Source organism: Embiotoca jacksoni, unplaced genomic scaffold (assembly GCF_022577435.1).
Source record: "Embiotoca jacksoni isolate LCO1_2020_lvr unplaced genomic scaffold, fEmbJac1.0.p SCAF_25, whole genome shotgun sequence".
Taxonomy (NCBI): Eukaryota; Metazoa; Chordata; class Actinopteri; family Embiotocidae; genus Embiotoca; species Embiotoca jacksoni.
The window spans coordinates 6,333,019-6,347,506 of record NW_027185376.1 but is presented as its reverse complement, the minus strand read 5'-3'; positions in this window follow the sequence as shown (position 1 = coordinate 6,347,506).

The window sequence follows — 14,488 nt, the reverse complement described above, 5'->3', positions numbered from 1 at the left end:
TTTGATAATCAATTAAACATTTTAGAGAAAAAAAACTTAAAACACTGGCTTCTCAAAGAAATGATATTTGCGTTGTCGTCACATCTGGAAGTAAATCAAATATCTTTTTAACTGGTGTTTTACATTTTTCAGTTTTGGCCTACAATTTTTTTTTTTACTTTTCATACTCGAACCAATCTATCAATCAATCTAAATAATAATGAGCAGATGAACTGATGGTGAAAATAGTCACTATCTTTAGCCCTAACAGAATTAAGACATCAATCATGATCAGGTCAAGGTATTAGGGCTTTGGAGGTTGTACTTCACCAGCGGTCCAGAATAAAGCACAGTGACGGACAATGTGGAGAGCCATGATAAGTGGATGAAGTAAAAATGCAAAACAGAACAACAACAAAAGACAAACAAACATATGACCTTCCTTTTTTTCTGCAGTTTGTGTTCACTTCATTTAAAATACAATAAGAACTGTTTTATCACTCATCAGTGTTGGGTCAGGATAGTAATTATTTTAATGAGAAGGGAAATGTCTGCTTGATTGAACTTTGCAGAGTCTATTTGTTGACTGTCTGAACATGACCATTAATTGTTTGGCCTCTCTGTTGCTGGCACACACACAAAAAAAAGGAGCAGTGAAGACCTACCGCACCTTTCTACTTGTCCTGTATATCTATGAGGCTGTAACTGCTACTTATCTTTCAATGTGTGTCGCAAACTCACTGAAGCATCCAGTTCGGAGCCACACTCCCAGCAACAGACATTTCCAAAGAGTTATTCAGCATTGTTTGGTGTATTTTCTTTTTACATATAGTTGTATAGCATTGAAAAAAAACAAAACATACTAGTGAGTCCCTAAGTGTTTGTTTTATGATAGATTGGAAACATGTCCAGAATATACAGCACCTGTTAGCCAGTGTGAGCTGAGCTGGACAGGCTGCAGCATCACTGCGACCCTGCTACAGATAATGGGTGGATGGATAGATGATGCTCTCCCCGGCTCATCACAAGCATCAAAATAAATCTTTATCAAACTATAAAGCACTCAGTCTTTTGTTGTCTTTTTTTTGTTCTGGGGATGCTGAAATCTCATCTCTTTAGGGAGAGACTGGATATTTATATTTGAATTTCTCTTTTTTTTAACTCGACTATAACTGATCATGTTAACGAGATATATATGAGAACATTTTGAGATATGACAAGATAAAAGTAAAAAAGAAAAGGGTTGTAGATACATCTGAATAATATGGTATACAGTAATATTGAGAAAAATATCATAATATAAAAAATAGATGGATAGATTGATCTCTCTGTCTACATTACTACTTAGTTCGCAGTCCACTTGACCGTGCATGATTAGACCACATGGTCGGGTCCATAAGATGGATTGTGCAGTATTTCATCACACACCAAATGTGACCCTGTATTATATGCCTTTTCCATATTAAATTTCAAATTACATCCTGTTAATTTGTGGATGAAGCATATTAAATGAAACCTTGAAACCATGAAGTATAGAGGTTGAGACCAAGAGACATCACTGTATTTAATTTGGCGAGCCAGTAGCCTGTCTGTGAAATGAATTAGGGAGTTGAAGTCAGCAGGAAGTGTGTAATTGTGTTTCCTTGATACATTACACTGGTTAACAAAGAAAAGAAAAATGCACTAGTTCCTTGTGTATTTTTGCACTCCAAATCCAAAACTGTTTTCAAGGAGAAATGGTATCGAGGAAAGTACATTAGCAGACTAAAGAGTGAAGTTCCTGTAGACAAAAATCATAGACGTGTACAAGTGTGAACATATCTAAAGTGTAACAGTAGCCTTAATTATGAATACTTAATATAAGACAAGTCACTTACAAACCATGCCTGACTAAAAAACAAATCTGGAAACAGATTTTACTTCAGCGTAAAAAGTATGTTAAAATCGATCTATATTAGTTCGTGAGAAAAAAGGTTTAATTGTATTATATTGTATTATATAACACAATACATGAACCAACGCAGTTGTATGGGCATTTCTCTATGAAAGGATCCTTTGAAACCATCTGAAAGAGCGTAAAAAATGTAATTTTACTGAAAATATTTGTGGTAAATGGAAATATTTTTGGTGCTCCAAAGGGTACACACGGATGTAGTAAGCGAAGTATTCTTAATGTATAACTGCATTCAGAAAGGTCTGTGTGTTTAAAATGTCTTCGCAATTTCCAGCATTTCTCGGTATGGAATTTGTTATCATCATTAAAATGTTTGTAAAATGAGGCCCAGCTGGTTGACCAAGCTGTCTGAGGTTTTTAATTAATGACGACCGGTTGTACATTAAATAACACTGTGGGTTATCGTATTGTGTTTTAGACATTCATTTTTTTATATTTTTTTTCCTCAGCAATGGAATTATTCACCCGAGAAACACCACTGGAGAGTGACAACCACTTTGTCAACCGTTCTCCTCCCCCTGCGGTCAGGGTTGTCTTTTTGCATTGCAGACTTGGCACAAATAGTAAATGGCAGAGCTACTTGAAGGCAGTTGAGAGAGAGAAGGATGGTACAGTAAATGTTAGATTCAGGATGGGACAGACACTGTTACTGTCAGATAAGCAGGGAGCTGAAATGCTAGCAATCCAGTGGGAATCGCCTGCATGTCAGTAAGGTGAAAAAAAACCCACAAAAAAAAACATTGGGAACCAGGAAGGAGGAAAAGCAAACCTAGTCTGAGCCTTCAACAAAATTATGGGTATGAATGCTGAATGGCAGCTGAATTTAAAAAAAGGCTTGTCAAAGGCTATATTTATCAAATATAAGCCTAATTATTTTTAAATGGCGTACTTTGATGTTAAGTGGAACTACGGCATTTTTAAAGCTGGTTTCATGTCTTTGCCTTTTGCCAATTACCTCAAGAGAGGCAACACGGCAAAGAATGGGCAACATAAAAATTAAAAATCGGATCAATCTGCGGACGTGCAGCCATTGTTGAGCGCCTGTGTTTGTACACGTCTGCATAAGTCTGACGTCTCTCGACCGCCTAGCAGATGCCCCATTCTTGAGTGGTGGCAGTAAACATCGGCAGCATTATCAAAGGTTTCAGCTTGCCCTGCTCTCCATCAAGTCTCCACTCAGCTAATGCCTGCATCTGTAATGTCCCAGAGGCAGCCTTATCTCCCCCGGCCACTTGGATTCATTGCCAACCTCCAGTTCATGGCAAAGCTCTGATCTGAAGACAAGCTAGCTGCGTGCCAAGGTGGGCAGCAGAAAAAAGTGACCTCCCACCACCAGCACTCATCTCTCCCGCTCACTCCACGGACGCCAGCAGCTCCCCAGCACACCCCGACTGTGGGAACAAATGCATGACTCTCTACTAGGTTACCCTGTGCTTTTCTTACGTGTTGTCCCTCAGTTTAGAGTCCTGCGCTGACTGTGTTAAGGTTGGAGTTTATTTACTACCCCGGTAGTAGCATGCATCAACAAGATGGAGCTGACACGCAGGACCGACATGAATGTAATCCAAAGAAAAAACATTTTCCAGAAAGATTAAAACAGCTGCAGCCGTGATGCTCCGCAGCTGGACAATCTGCGGTAACTACAACAAGAGTTTTCTGTTCATTTTTTTTGTATGTCTCTTTGGTATAGTTAACTTTGATTTAGACCCACAGCTGAGGTTTGATTTCAGTAATAGTTAAATTGGAAATTTTTCAAGATAAACTGAAACACAATACGGGGGGGGGGGGGGGGGGGGGGGGGGGGGGAGATACCATTACGGTTGTCAAATGCCTAAAGTGATATCTTAGGATGTATTGCTGTGTCCATCAGACAGTGTAAATCTTGCCTTTAATGACACAGATCAAACATGGCATGAATAACAACCTAAATATAATTACTGAAATGTGCAAATAAATTACTGACAATGATCAGTACCAATAATGAAAAATAAGCAATGCATTGCAATTCTCCTCTCGAGTCATTAAAAATGATGACCTCATTTAAAGAGTCCAACCTTAAACAGAAAAAAGCAACGAGGAAAATATAAAGGAAATATCTCGGTTAGTTTCACCCAGCTGCATTTATACAGAGACATTTAAACAATTCTAATAATTACATAAAATGATATCGATCAGCTCCAAAAAACAAATTTCAAATCAAAAGCTAATGTTTCAGATTAAAAACCCTCTGCCATTGCATTCACAGTCCAGCCATATGCAAGATCTTGACCTTGTCTTGCTGGTTGTAACTTTGTCTGCCAGCTAATTGTTTCAGCTCTTCTCTGATAAGACAGATGTGATTGTTTTTAAGATAAATGTTCTGAATGAACGTGCAGGATTAAGATCGAGCGGAATCCAATTCCACAATTTACTTCCACAGGTGTCAAAAGCATACAACCGATCTGTGTTAAAGGGCTAAACATGAAGAGACAAATGCAAGTGCTAACACAAAAAAGCAAGCTGACCACAGATGGAACGATCGTACTACACTGAATTGCTGCTGTTTGTACAAATCCAAGTAAAAACCTTCGGGAATCGACTAAAAGACAGGAGACTTAAATCACCTGGTCCAGGTACTTAACTTCAAGTACAACCTGAAACAAACTACAAGGTTTTCATTGGCCAATGAAGTGCAGATACCCACATCTTTTTGTACCTTCTGAAAGAACCCACCTAGCTGTTTCCACCCGTTTTGGCCTTTCTTTATGCTAAGCCAAGCATCTCCTAACCCCGGCTTTGTAAATAGAACAAACAGGCATAATACACTCCTTAAATATGTTATCCATTTCATAGTCCTTTGTACATCCTCTGTACACTTCCCTATATTCACAGATGCACACTTAACATTAGGACCTGTATGTCATGCAACAGCACATGACTTAATCATGCTGAAAAAGCCACTGATCACACTGCGGTTCAGCCACAGCGTTCCTCCGAGACACGACCAAAGGTCAACTAAACTGCTTTTCACTTACAGCCTTTGTTTTTTCATGTTTAAACATGTAAAAAAAAAAAAAAGAAAACCTAAATTATACAACACATTATGTTTTGGTATGAATTGTATTTACTAACCTAAATACGGTGAAATGAATATACAAATAAAACGTCATTAACTAAATAAATAACAAGACAGTGAGAATGAAAGAGAGTCAGAGTAACTGTTGAAAATCCTTTACTTTAAAATTGCCCTTTTCAAATATTAAATCAATGTGCAATTATTGACTAGCTTATGATATTAATGTCATTCAGCATCCAGTCTGGTGGTCTTTTGATAGCTTCAGGGTCCCATTATTTATTCATATACTTGCATGAATACTGTCATCTGTGGTGCTTCAGCGGTATGTTGTAGAATATAAGTAGATTTTCTCAAGAGATCCAAGCCAGCTTTTTCTTCTTTTTTTTTGATAAATAAATGTATATCACTGATATAAAAAAATAAGACTAAAATGTTGACCCTGATAGCAAAAATATGACAATTTTAACAACTGACCGACTGTTAATTTATGCACATGATCTGATATCAGAGATTACAGAAATACTATTTCAAAGTGGACAAATCACTTCACAACTCGCTTCATGTTCCCGTGTGGATGCAGATAAAAAAAAAAAAAAAAAAAAAAAAAGCCTCTCTTTGGTTATGATTTAACAAGGTGCGCGGTCAGGCGTGCAAAATAGCACAGGATGCCGGATCAAACACGCTGTGATTGGCCTCCATCCTCTGAACCATTAACTTCAACACAATGTGAGGGATACTGCAAACTCAAATCTTCTACTGCTTTATTTAAATTAAGACAATGTGGGAGGACCGTTTAAGATGAAGCAAAACAGACCCGGCAGCCAAAATGTTAGTCAGACTGCAGATGCTACAAATATCATTCACTTATTCAGCTGATCCACTGTTGTGTTTGCAAAGAGATCTCATCTGGTTCGTGAGCTTTTAACCAACATGTACATGAAATAATGTTTGATAAAAAAAATTTGCAAAGTAAAAATTTCATAAAAATTCAGTCCCTCCAGGAAATCCCAGACAAGATAATGCAAATTGAAATAATCTCTGCAATATATGCAGAAGCTTAATTTCTCCACAGTAAAAGTTATTACATCGATATGTAAAGCCTTTCCAAACAAAACTTCCTCTATCAACAAAAATACCTCTTCATTTTGCAATCATCATCATCATCATCATCTATCACAACAAACAACATGCCAGTTGTTGAGGGGGAAAAAAAAGCAAAACAGGAAGTGATGAGAAACGTGGTCTTATCCTGAGAATTAGGATCTTTTTTTTTTTTATAGCCAATATGCTTTATACAGCAGTCAGTTTTGTAATGCTATATGTAAAGTTTCTTGAGATTACTTTTGTTGTGATTTGATGTGATATGATTTTAATGTAATGTTTTCTCCAAGTTCAGAAAGTTAAAAAGATGAATACTAAAACATGTTCAGTTATTTATGTGATTTGCATCGTAGGAAATTATTAAATAGGACTCGCTCCTTATTTGGTAGAAGTTAAAAAACAAAAACACAAAAAATTGCAATGCAAACTTTGTCAATTCCTGCAATGTTAATGCAAAACATTTTCTATTAATAAATAATCTGCCATTCATTTTTAGCAAAGATTCTGCATTTTCAGGGATAAATTTGTTCTTAGAAAGCTGAAAAGGTACCACAAAATAATTTACTAAAAGAACACAAAAATTCTCCTCACACGATCAACCTTCGTCAGATTGTTTTTGATAGGTTGATATCGTAAGAGACATACAAATATAGTCCATTAATTTATTAATTACACATTCACCAGATGTCACATACTTTGTTTGCTATCGTATGATGCATGTGTATAAACAGCTGGATGCCTCTGTGAACGGGTTTGTGCTTCAGTCTCACATCTCTAAATCATCGAGTTCACACGGTTCAAATGAATAAGATGTCAGTTCACTGGATTCAAAAATCACATGACTATCTCACAATATTAATTTCACTGTCTATGGACCCAGTACGTGACGTCCCGCATTATCTCCCACATCTGGTATATGTATCATTCGACATACAGAGTCATAAAATATATCAATAACACATCAGTCTGAATTTGAGCTGCTTGATGTAGCAGAAATTCATCAAAGTCAGCAAACAGGAGAAGACACAGACTGTTTTTCAAATTGCCAAGGATCCGTTCAATGAGCCATACTCCCAAGTGATGTATTCGCTCATTTTTCAAGCAACTGTGTGGTTTGTAAATGCTCCGACATCTTTGAACAAATGGTCAGACCGGGGGTTGTCACAGAGTAAATAAAGAGACAATCAAAGCGATAAAGTGCACTATTTCATTTTAACTACCACAGACCATGTTGTTCACTCACTTTCTTACAAACTTCTACAACATCTAAATATGAATCACCAAAGAGCGAATTAATTAAGTGTGAACGCAGAAACACAGCATCAACTTGGAAGAATACGTCTGTCTGAAAACTGGCAATGAAAAATACATGATCGTTGTGCACGACAGGAATAAAATGAAATCAAAAAAAAGATGTATATTCATATGCAGATACAAAGGTCAACTCAATTATCTGTGTGACACTGGGTTACTTAAATATTGTTATAAATGTTATGTGGAAGGACGTGGGATGATTCACATGACGGCAGTTGAAAGATATTACAGCTTGATATGTAGAAAACTGCAGAGAAACACTCAAAGTGAACTTGAGTTCTCTGAATAACTGGCCATTAAGAACACAAACCAGGCCTTCAATGTGACGCTAAGTACGTCCCCCGACAATCTACTCTCTAATGGTTTGTGCTTGGTAAATCTCTCCGAGTTAAAATAAAGATGTCAGCATGCACACAATAGAAACGTTGGCCGTTCTTTTGTGTCTGAGTGTGTACCTCTGTGTGTGTGTGTGTGTGTGTGTGTGTGTGTGTGTGTGTGTGTGTGTGTGTGTGTGTGTGTGTGTAAGTGCGTTCAGAGCAGTGCTTTTAATCAGTGTTATGGATAGTTTTAATTTGGCAATGCTTAATATTCCTGTCCCCATTACACTCAGATAGTGTTTAAGCTGCAAAATTGAATTTTTAAAATGAATCATTGCAACTGCACCATGCACCAGTAGCACAGATAATTCAAGTTGAAAAATAACACCGGCTTCTTTTTTTGCTTCTGTCCAAGGAGGATGGATAAGCTGCTGCAGAAACGCATTCGAACATCAAATGGACAACTGTGATTACTGAGAACGGTCTGCCTCAAATACCATAAAAAGCAGCCTCATGCTTTCATGCCCAGGTTTAATATTGCTTTTGGAAGTATGGAAACCGAGAGATTGCGCTTGTGTTAAGGACACCACATTACCATAAAACAATAATGCACCTGTAAAAAGAACCCTAAAGCGAATACAAACTTGAAAACTAGAAAAGCAGGTCATATTTAAATGCATCAGTAATAAAAGCTGAATTATATAACATGCATGCAATAATATGAAATATTGAGTTACAGCTATTCTTTGCAGAAGCATCACTTTTTAGGAATTTTTTCTGTTATTATATAGGTATTATAGCTTGTAGTTTGCCATATTTTTCTCTGCAGGTCAGCTAAGGTAATAAAATACAACCCCAGGTATAATGCTTATTAAATAAAAGGTAGAGTGTCTTCCATTTTTAGGAGTTAAGTTATATTAGGCTATATTTCTGAAAACAAATGACTTCTGGGTATAGTTTCCACATTCTGCTGGCCGTTTAAGCAACACGTTGCAACTTTTTTCCCTCCGTGTTTGAGTTGAGCCAGTAGCACGGTGTAATACAGGAATGTGCTGTGATGTCAGGCTTCAATTCACCTTTTATAAGTTTAAATTAAAAAGAAAAATCCTGATGGCTGGAGCCTCCTGAGATACTTAACTGTCAGTGCTCAAGCATTTTCTTTCACCCTGATTACACAAGAAACTTCATAAAGCACATTATCAACATACTGATTCTGTAATGAGACATAAATGTAACATAATGTAAACCAATCAATTTAAGAGCATATATTTTGCATGTGTTTTGAACTTGTGTGTTTACTTCCTGTGGGTGGCTGCAGGTGCCCGTGTTCCCGCGCTGCCATAATGAACATCATGAACACCGTATGTTTTATCTAGCAGCGATAGTGTACATGCTTGGTTGCTTCTGAGGTTGATTTATCCAGTGACCATCGGGCGGAATCAATCAATAAACTAATCCAAAGACTGAAATGAGTGGAAGCCATGGTCCGGGCGGTGAATCATTTAAGGAACCCGTGAGTGTTGCATCAGCCATGGCAAGAGCATCTTACGAAAAAACCTCCAACGATATATTCGACTGAAATATCAAAATTCCTGCAATCCGATAAAAGCAAACAAGCCGGATTGAAGCGACAAAGACAACGAGCCGCTGAAGACAACGGTGGGGAAAACTTATTTTCTGATTTAGGACCGCTTTTACATGAATGCGGCGATAATTATTCTTCAAGAACTGTCTTTCCATATGCATCTTTTTTCCTCTGTAATTACGTATACCTGCTGTGAATGTGTATCGGTGGCTCATTCCGGGCTGTATGATGTCTAAAATGTTAAAAAGTAGCGTGGGTGATAGCGGGCTAAATTAGCCCCCTTGAGTCACAACAGTGCGATGATGTTAATCGTGATATGCAGATCTGTCGCAGTATATAGACATCTTATAGCAACTATAGAAGACACCCCTACAAGAGGGGCGGACTGAGAGAAGATTGATGCTCTCGATTTGCGTTTATTGAAGACACATCATCTCGACAAGATGTGAAGCTGTTAAAGTCAACCGAACAGTGTCAGAGCTAATTCGAGCTGGGCTGATGTCTTGTCAACAAAAATGAATGAGGGAGTAAATTTCCAGTTCCTGGACTCTCTCTGCACAGACTGATAATTAAAGTGAATGTGCTATATATATATATATATATATATATATATATATATATATATATATATATATATATATATATATATATATATATATATATGAAGCATCTGGTGCTGACAGTCCATGCACAGCAGTATGGGAGAGCATCTATGCTGTAAAATATGTGTAAAAATGATGCTCAGTTAAAAAGAAATGATGATGATTGGGTTTTCAGTTTAGCCTTTATGTTGTCTACTTTACACAATTTTATATTTAAGGGCACAACAGTGTCTCGTACTTGTTTGAAAGTGGAGAAAATTAAAATTCCCAGTTTCAAAAAGTAAAATTAGTGATGGCCATACTCCATTTAGCTGCTTTGGTTTCACTATTTGGGTAACTTGGACTATAATCAAGAATATTGGACAATGATATATATATATATATATATATATTTAAGTTTTAGGTTGGCCAAAACAAGCAGTTTAAATAAAATTGATTGTAATTAGTGGCAGGTCTATTTATATGATTATAATGGAGCCACTGCTATTAGTTACAATGTTATTAGGAACACCAGTGAGCGATAAGTCAAAAGTCTGCTGTAAGAAAGCTCGATAGTAAAATTGAACCATCCCTCAATAGAATTTGCATATTGTAACATCCGTATGTTTACTTGAGCATGTATTCTCGCACTTTCATGGCACGTCATACGACTGCCTCCTCCACAGTATTCCCGGTGTCTTGGTAATTGAACATATAATTGAAAGGAGTGTGCCACTGTGTGCTGACATGGAACGATGAAGGCGAACATGAGTAGAAAGGACAACAGCAACGGTGTGAATGCTTTGACATGTTTGGCCAGATGATCTGACAGCAGATGGAGGCAACATCGCAGCGTTCCAGCCCTTCATTAGAAAACCTGTCAGCTGACGCTCCCCCTACCTGCTATGTACGTTGATAGCTGGCACATAATGTTCCTGGTTGCATGTCACCTTTGAAAAATTAAAGCATTCCTCTCATCTGCTTGCTCAGTGTCGTTTAATTAGCAGAGATGCGGCATCCTGAGCCATTACTCTCCCGTGCCTTCATACGAACTAATCATCATTTGTAAGAAGTGCAAAATATTATTGCCGTGCAAAAAATGTGGGCCCAAACAATGACTGTAGACTACGTCCCATTAATATCCCAGGGAAGAGGCTATTTGTGTATTTACAATGGATACAGTTTATAGTCACACTATACAGGGAGTCACATGTACTGTTTTGGTCTTTCTTATTCTTAAAAGGGAATTTATAGCTAAACTGTTCTAATTGATTCAAAATTAAATACTATTTAATCTATTAAATCTACTGTTATTATTATAACAATAGTAGATGATTATCTACTACTATTTTCTACTATTATAATATACTATTAATAGTTCCAGGTTCATTTCTATGTTCTTTTGTAATATCGGAAACATTTTACCACTACATAAATCTCCAATTTCATTCTTGACATTTCCAAGCATCTATCAAAAGAGTGCTGGGTATGATATCAGGTTGTAGCACACGAGTGGGTAAATCCATTGGAAAAAAAAACTAACTAAAAATCACCAGGTGGCTTCTAAAATATGGTTTCATGAGGATCCACTCCGAGTTTGGGGACGCCTGTAAAAGCAGATCAGGTGCAGACACGGCTCTGTTTTCTCCAATAATCTAAACTGATTCTGTAAAAGGCTAATAGATGGCATCCGATTTGCATATAAATTATTGCGGGGTCTCTGGTGATCTATGAGTCTCAGTCTGATTTAGCTGTGATGGAGCAGCAGGGGAGGAGCTGCAGCTACATCGGGGCCAGTTTGGGGAAAACGATGGAGAATTGCAGGGAGAGTACATCAACAAATAGGGCAGGAGTTTTTAAATTTGGCAACTGGATAAGCGTTTTTAATCATGCATCAGATTTCTTGGCTCTTTCTACCTCCACAAAGAGCACAGACTATTCTATTAGGTGCTTTTTTGTTTTTTTTCCTCTTCTTCTTTTGGCTCAGGGTTTTTTCAACTATTATAAAAATTGGGTTAGGTACAAAGGATGACCTGGACCGCTAACTTTGTAAATGCATCAAAACTTGATTCATATCTGTTTGCTCAGCCACAGGCAGAATGTGAGTGGGTTGTCGGATTTAGTTTTACTTTAAGATAGTTTAAGCTGGCGTCAGCGCATCATATTGTATAGCGATCATGACAAGATAAAGGTCAGGTGAATGTCGTGGACTAGAAGCAGAACGTAGAACAAAATGTCTCAAGTAGAGTCACAATGATGTATACTGCATTTAATTATAGTAAGGAAGTAAATGAATGTATTAGTTATTACTTTCCACAACTATTTTTCCACAAGTGAGTTTAATGGTGGACTTAAGAGCACTGCAATTTATAACTTATAACTTATTCATGTTATTGTTGACGCACAATGTAATTAACGTGCTGTCAAATTGATGAAGATGTTTTTCTTAATTTGATTCTGTTTATATTTATTTGTCTGTGGTTTCTGAAGTTGCATTGCGTTGAATTCTTTTTTACAAGTACCCATTGTTTTTGATAAAATTATCATGAAGTCTGCTTCGCATAATCCATTTCAACTCCTTCTCATCTTCATTAATACAGATTAGAAAACACCAACTGAAGAAACAAAGCACCCATTTGATACCAGCGCTCCTTCTTAATTTAAAACCCTTGGAGTGACTTGCTGTTTACAACTGAGGGATGATTCTTCAGTGTGAACTTGTTCTATTTAACAAGGTTATCGTCAGTGTCGATACTGATCCATTGTGTCATTAGTCTTTCCTAAATGCTGACTGTTGAAAGTTGTCTCATAATGACAAGATCAGAAAACGGTGCAAATATTGTTTATTTTTTATTTTTATAATACTAATGTTTCCGTGCAGTACACAATCCCTACAATGCAAGTTTTGGTGCAATATATCCAAAAGAGATATATCATTTTAGCCTCGTGTCCACACAGCTGATTTGAGCACATCGCGGTCAGTGTCATAAAAGGTAATAATGGAGGCAGTACTGTGCAAATGATGAGTAAAGATTGCATGAATCATTGCGGCAGTGGCGGCAGGGCTCGTTGTAATCAACTGGGAGACCCCAGGTTGTTCACCACGGAGCAGCAGGCATCGGGAGACGGTGCTGGAAGCTCTTATGCAAATGACATCATTGTGCATTGAGGTCCACTCTATGATTGCTGTATGATTCTCTGTTTTCAAACAGCTCCTCCTCCACAAGGGCCCATGTTTATTTATGCAGCATCAAGTATTTACAGCCCATTTATTTTTTCTCTGTAATTTGTCGCGTTATAGAACAAGGCTCACATTATACATCCTGCATTATGATTATTATACATTATTTACTGTGAGCTACACAAAACCTCATGAGAACAAAAATTCACGGAAAACTAGGACCTCTTTTAGGATCAAATTAAAGTTGTGTTCTTCCATGAAAATATTGAAAGTTCATGTGAAAAAGGTACTCATTTAACCTCGAGGTTAAATAAATACACGACTGAGGGGAAAACTGCAGCTAACCCACTGACTTCATGGCGATAATTAACTTGCTGTTTACTCATTCGGGGAACTGTAGATTTCGAAACACAAACAAAAAAACTGTAAACAAAAACTTATAACTTCAAAGTTTGTTGTCCAGAAGCAGTTCACATAACAAACAATGCCAAAATCGAGTAGTCAAACCACAGGAAGATAAAAAAAAAAAAAAAAAAAAAAATGAAACCAAACCTGTAACTAGAGTGAAAACAAACCAGCCTGCGGCGCTGAGGAACAGTTACTAAAAGTGAGAAAGCAACGTAATGATGCTACGAATCCCTACTCTTGATATAAATAATGGCACTATTACTGAATGTGTGCATATTAAGTTATCAGAACAAACCCCTCTATTCATATTTTGGCTTCGTGGTGCTTTAATGCGTTATCGATCCGAGTAACTCGAGACGTATCCAAATGATAATGAAAACAGAAGGGCATCCATCTCCTCGAGAAACGGCAGCTACATCTCTGAAAGTGCTGATCAGCTCATTTGGAAAATGATGCACCGTTAATGGTGGCCAGATAATGGCTTTCTTGAGTGTGACCATTCATTCCAGCAAGTAGTTTAATATATCACCGTATTTTAAGATACGTGCTGTCGATTTCCTGTTAGCAGGTCCTCGTGTATGTTTATTTAGATATTGAGGATCTTTCAACCGAAGGATACATAAATGGAAGATGCTGTGATGCTGAGAGCAAACTGTCAATTATTCTGCTGGCTATCACTAAGAGGGAGTCTGTAACAAAATCAATGACTTCTATTTTAATCATACATGTCCAATACTATTCTGACAGCAACGGCAGGGTGAAATTTACACTATTCTAAGGAGTAAAATTAAGTTTAAATTAAGAAACAAGTAATATATAAATAAAGTTTACTTAACTTTTTGAAACTTTTTTTCAAGTAGTTTTTACATTTTTTTTCAGAGCCGACATACTGACTGAAAAATAGTTTCTAATCATGTTATTAGCAGCATGTGTTTAGTATATTTTTATTAAGCCATGACACGCAGTTTTATTTTTGTCCGTGCACTCTTCAGACCATTAATTTATGCAATTTA